The sequence below is a fragment of the Uranotaenia lowii genome, chromosome 1 (assembly GCF_029784155.1).
Source record: "Uranotaenia lowii strain MFRU-FL chromosome 1, ASM2978415v1, whole genome shotgun sequence".
Taxonomy (NCBI): Eukaryota; Metazoa; Arthropoda; class Insecta; order Diptera; family Culicidae; genus Uranotaenia; species Uranotaenia lowii.
In genome coordinates this window covers 157,086,685-157,092,684 of record NC_073691.1, presented here as the reverse complement: position 1 = coordinate 157,092,684, position 6,000 = coordinate 157,086,685, and positions in this window count along the sequence as shown.

The following is a 6,000-nucleotide window of genomic DNA, read 5'->3' as shown; positions in this document are numbered from 1 at the left end:
ATCTTGGCCGTTTCTCAGACTTTAAATTTGGCTTCCGTTGAGAACACGGGCCTAACTAAAATAACAAAATAGTATTTGAATTGCGATGGTCTCGCTCTAGAGAATCTTCGAGCAGATGGATAATCCGGTGGAACAAAAAGGTTTGATTAAACTTTTATATAACATTTTTTTTTCTGTTCTCACTTCAAAGGGTGATTTGGTCGAAATTTGGTCAATATCAACTTGACGTATTTCTTTCAATTTTGCATTTAAAAAACCTGAACACCCCTCATTTTGAAGGTGTGTGTGTAGAATGTTGCTCCTATTTTGATTTTGGAATTCACTCTTCAGTTGTCAAAATGTCGTTCAAGGAAGAAGAGCAGCGTATCAAAGTTTTGCTCGCGCATCGCGATAATTCGAGCTACTCGCACGCAAAGCTGCCAAAATCGCTAAAAGTTGCCAAATCAACCGTTACAAATGTAATTAAAGTGTTTGGGGAACGTTTGTCGACAGCCAGGAAGTCTGGATCGGGGGGAAATCGAAAACCGGAAGCTGCTGAGACAACAAAGAGTGTTGCCGGCAGTTTCAAGCGAAACCCTAACCTTTCTCTCCGAGATGCCGCAAATAAGCTGGGTGTATCGTCTACAACCATGCATCGAGCCGGACTATCGACTTACAAGAAGGTAGTGACTCCAAATCGCGATGATAAACAAAATACGGTGGCCAAAGCGCGATCCCGGAGGCTGTACACGACGATGCTGAAGAAGTTTGACCGCGTGGTAATAAACGACGAAACCTACGTCAAAGCCGACTACAAGCAGCTTCCGGGACAGGAGTTTAATACGGCAAAAGGAAGGGGAAAGGTAGCAGATATTTTCAAGCACATGAAACTGTCAATGTTCGCGAAGAAACATCTGGTTTGGCAAGCCATCTGTACCTGTGGCTTGAAAAGTAGCATTTTCATAGCTTCCGGGACTGTCAACCAAGAAATTTACGTGAAAAAGTGTTTGAATAAACGTCTGCTGCCTTTCCTGAAGAAACACGGTTGTTCCGTACTGTTTTGGCCAGATTTGGCATCTTGCCATTACGGTAAAAAGGCCATAGAGTGGTACGCCGCCAACAACGTGTAGGTGGTTCCCAAGGACAAGAACCCTCCCAACACGCCAGAGCTCCGCCCAATTGAGAAATATTGGGCTATTGTCAAGCGGAACCTAAAGAAGACCAAAAAAACTGCTAAGGACGAGCAGCAGTTCAAGGCAAACTGGCTTTCTGCGGCGAAGAAGGTGGACAAGGTGGCTGCACAAAATCTGATGGCAGGGGTTAAGCGTAATGCCCGGCAATTCGGATTTGGAAAAGCGGAAGCGGAAACGATTTCACCGATTTACACGCGTTTTCCATTGACCAAATTTTGACCGTATCACCCTTTATACTCTCTCTGGAAAATGAGGAAATTTCAAAGCGCAAACATTCAGGAATTTTTGAAAAATCAGCAAGGTCTTTACAATATCAGGAAAAAAATAGTGCATTTGGCACCTCTGCCTGGCATACACCCAATCAATGCGAATCATTGTTGAGCGAAAATGTTCGCGTGGGGGTCCGCGTTATATATATATAAAAAAAAATAGAGGTCTCAAAGTTTAACGGGCATCTGCGAAGTCAGCTTATTGCACAAATTCAATTATGAGCAAACTATAAATTCTTCTGCCTGTGCAACACTGGCGGAAGATTTTAGCGACTTTTGCTTATAAGTACCCGGATCGGAACGAATTCGCAACTGGACCGATTACTGTCAAAATATTAATTGTCAGTTTAAATCTGTCCGATTTTTGTTGGAATTCTGTTAGATTTTCCTCACCATTTGGTAGTTTTGACAGCTCACTCGCAAAAACTTATCGTCGTCAAGAAAGTTGTGTCACCAGAGCACTGAATTCGTCCGAATTCGGTTGGAATTTGGTCTGATTTCTATCCGATTCACGGGTCGAACGGACCGAATTCCAACCGATTTTGGTCCGATTTTTGATCCGGGTATTGGTGGGCCAAACAGACCTAAAAATAATTCAGATTTTTCAACGGTAATTTTTTAACCAGACTTTTCAAGAACGGCATCGTGTAGTAAGTAGAACAAGGATAATTGCTTGTAAAAGTTATTCAATAACTTGAATAATTTGTATCTCAGATACCGACAAAAGCTAGGCTTAAGTATATGTGAGCGAGGAAAAGACAGGGTTCAGAAAATCAAGGGGTTCGGATTACTAGCGGATGCGAATCACGTGAAATGTCATGTCACGGGTGGTTGCAAGACGAAATCAAATCAGCGGTATTGTTGTACTAACAGCGGATGCCTAGCTCTAAATTGCAATCTACCCCCACGAATCAGTGCTGCTTGATCAAGAAAAAGTAGATTTTAGGGCATGAAGCTGCTTAGAAATAGATAATCTGATAGACAAACCCTGACAGATGTCAACGCGAACGGAAATGTCATTTCTAATGTATCGGTTGGACTGTTTTCCACTCGAAAACAATGGGACGGCTTCGGCTGGGAAGGATGGCATCGCAGTTGAACTCATCAAAATGGGCCTTGACAAGTTGGCCGATTGCCTTCACCGGTTGATAGTCCGGATCCGGGACACAGAATAGTTACCGGAAGAGTGGAAAGAGAGACTGTGGGAACTACCGAGCGATCACTGTCCTAAATGCCGCCTACAAAGTGCTGCACCAATTCCTACTCCGACTTCATGGAGGGACGGTCAACGACGACCAAGATCTTCACATTACGGCAAATCCTCCGAAAAAGCCAAGAAAACCAAGTCTATTCATCGACTTCAAAGCCGCACATGACACGATCGACCGTGACGAGAACGTCTTTTCCGGGAAGCTGAATTGTTGAGTTCATTCGAATCGCGCAGAGGACTTCGACAAGGTGATGGTCTATTCTGCATGATGTTCTGAGACCGACCGAACCGCCTTGTCTAGTTAGGTCACGGTCGACGGCGATGAGCTGGAAATAGTCGAAGACTTCGTTTTTCTTGGCTCACTGGTGACCGCAGACAATGACACCAGCCGTAAGATCCGGCGCCGAATTATCGGCGGAAGTCGTGACTACTATGGACTCCACAAGCAACTGCGGTCGAGAATACTTAGCCCTCGCACGAAGTGTAACCTGTATATGACGCTCATTGGACCGGTTGTTCGAGTGACGGAGTATTCGAGCGACGAATGTTAAGAACCATCTTTGGCGGCATGCAGGAGAACGGAGTGTGGAGGCGAAGGATGAATCACGAGCTCGCGCGACTCTACGGTGAACCCAGAATCCAAAAGGTGGTGGAGGCTGGCCGGATACGCTGGGCTGGACATGTTACGAGAAAGCCGGACGACTGTCCTTCGAAAAAGGGGTTCGCTACGAATCCGGTAGGAACACGACAAGCAGGGGCGCAACGAGCGAGGTGGGTGCGACATTTTCGGTGCAACCGGGACTGCCAACTAGGAAATATACGTGAAAGAGTGTCTTCAAAAGCGTTTGCTGCCCTTCCTGAAGAAACATGACTGTTCTGTGCTGTTTTTGCCGAATTTAGCATCCTGCCATTATGGAAAAAGGCCATGGAGTGATATGTCACCACAAACACTCAGGATAAGAACCCTCTCAACATACCAGAACTTCTCCCAGTCGAAAAATATCAGGCGATAGTTAAGCGGAACCTAAAGAAGACACAAAAAACTGTAAGCAGAAAAAACGGTCAATCGAAAACGCTCACTGAAGAAGGTAGTAAGTTGCTATCGAAATACCGGTATATGAACTTTTCATTTACCGTGATTGAATTAAAAGGAATCTTTCGATTGCTTTGATTCAGTTCAGCAAACTGGCGGGCGTTCTGCTGCGGAGAAAGTGGATGGCAAGTGTCAAACGAAAGACTCGCCAATTTGGACTAGGTCTACCATAATCTTATCTGAGAACTTTTCCGACTTTTACACATATTGATCTTCATGATACTTTGATTTTTTTGAATAAACAAGGAATCGATTTACACGCAATTTAGTTTGACCACTTTCTTATTCGAACACCCTATAACAAACTATTTACCTTCCTGGTACCTGCCGAAACATAAACCTCTAAACTCTAAAGAGAAAGCGTAATCCCCCAGACAACCATTTGGTGGGTATTTCGAATTTGCAACGCAAATATACGTGCAAATATACGTGTAAACATATCGTATATAATGTAGCAAAACCATTATATACGTATGATTTTGGAGGCCATATAGGTACATTAGCAAACATATTCTTGATTTGGATTGTATAAAATTACGATTTGCCCGACTTGTCATGCGCATCCTTTACGACTACCCTGATTCTTTTTGGAATATACTATGACAATTTGCATCATCATATAGATGATTGAGGTTGTAATATTCGACATTTTTCGTAACAATATGGAAAGTTTGACGACTTATTTGGTCGTCTTTTGCGACTTGAGTGCAGGGCTCTCATTTTCCGTTAGTTAAATAAAAATAAGATTATTATTTTATTTTGTACTTTAAACCAATTGGTTTATTTGTTCCCAAAAATAATAAAAATAAGATTATTTCAAAGAAATGCGTTTTTTGCTGTCAAATTCAAGTTTTTTAACGTTCATGAAGTTATTGTTAGTACCTGGACTTGATCCCCTGACCATACGATCTGCAGCTCATGATGGTTCCTCGACGCTATTTGGAATATATTAATTCAAGGGGATTTGCTTCAAAGGCATTAAACCAAAAGCAAATCGTATATTTCTATAACTTAAATCTTTTAAATCGTAGAATACGACATCGATGATCTAAAAATAGACCAACATTTTGAAGCCTCCTTTAATACGATTCCAATCATCGATGTCCCATTATCATAAACGATTTTATTGAACTTTTTTGTATTCTTTTACGTTTGCCAGCAAATACGTTTTGCAAAAATCAGACATGAGAATTAATATGCAAAGGTATACGATTGCATGCACATTATTACGAATCAATGCAGTTGTATACGTTTTTTATTTCGAATTATTTTATGCATAGCACGACAAAATCTCTCAGTCACGGCTGATCACCGTATATCGATCGTTTCACGGATTTTTTGCGAATTGTCGTACACAAAGGTTGAGTTCATATGTACATAAATACGAGTCTCTCTTCTTGTCGTAATAAAATCATGCAATGCTTTTAAATACGATAAAGAATATGCATGGACCGCACATTGTAGGTGCAGATATACGAAAATGAATATAAATAACATTCTATACGATGTAATCTGTAAATGAAAATACGACTTCTGGTTGTCTGGGCCGATTTCACTACGATTAATCAAAACCATCAAAACCAATGACGGATTTATTCGTTATAATTACCGTCTTACTATTTCTACCATTTGACCATAAGGTTTGCAGCAAGATTTTGGAACAGCTTATAGCAGATCGTGTCTTGACATTTTTGAAGCACCATAGAATACTGTATAGTTACCAATACGGGTTCCGTGAAGGATCGAGTACTCTGACAGCTGCAACTGAACTGGTCGATACCATCCATGAAGCTTTTGACAATCGAAAGTTTTTAGGAGTCTTGTTTCTGGACTTAAAAAAAGCTTTCGATACGATTGACCACGCCATTATGCTTCGGAAACTGAGTGATCTTGGAATCAGAGGCAACGCGAATGCTCTTTTCGCCAGTTTTCTTGCCAATCGGAAGCAGTACGTGCAAACAAACCAGTCATCTAGTGACCTCGGAGACCTGTGTGTAGGAGTTCCCCAGGGCAGTAATCTAGGGCACTTCTTTTCATTCTATATGTGAACGATTTGCACAAACTACGTTTGCATGGTAAGCCTAGGTTATTTGCTGACGATACATCGTTGTCATACGAGAACTCCGATGCTACGACAATAATTTGCCAGATGTCAACGGATCTAGAAAAGTTGCCAGCTTACTTCGATGTCAACCTTCTTTCACTTAACCTGGATAAGACCAAATACGTTATCTTCAGCTCAACCAATCGGCTCTC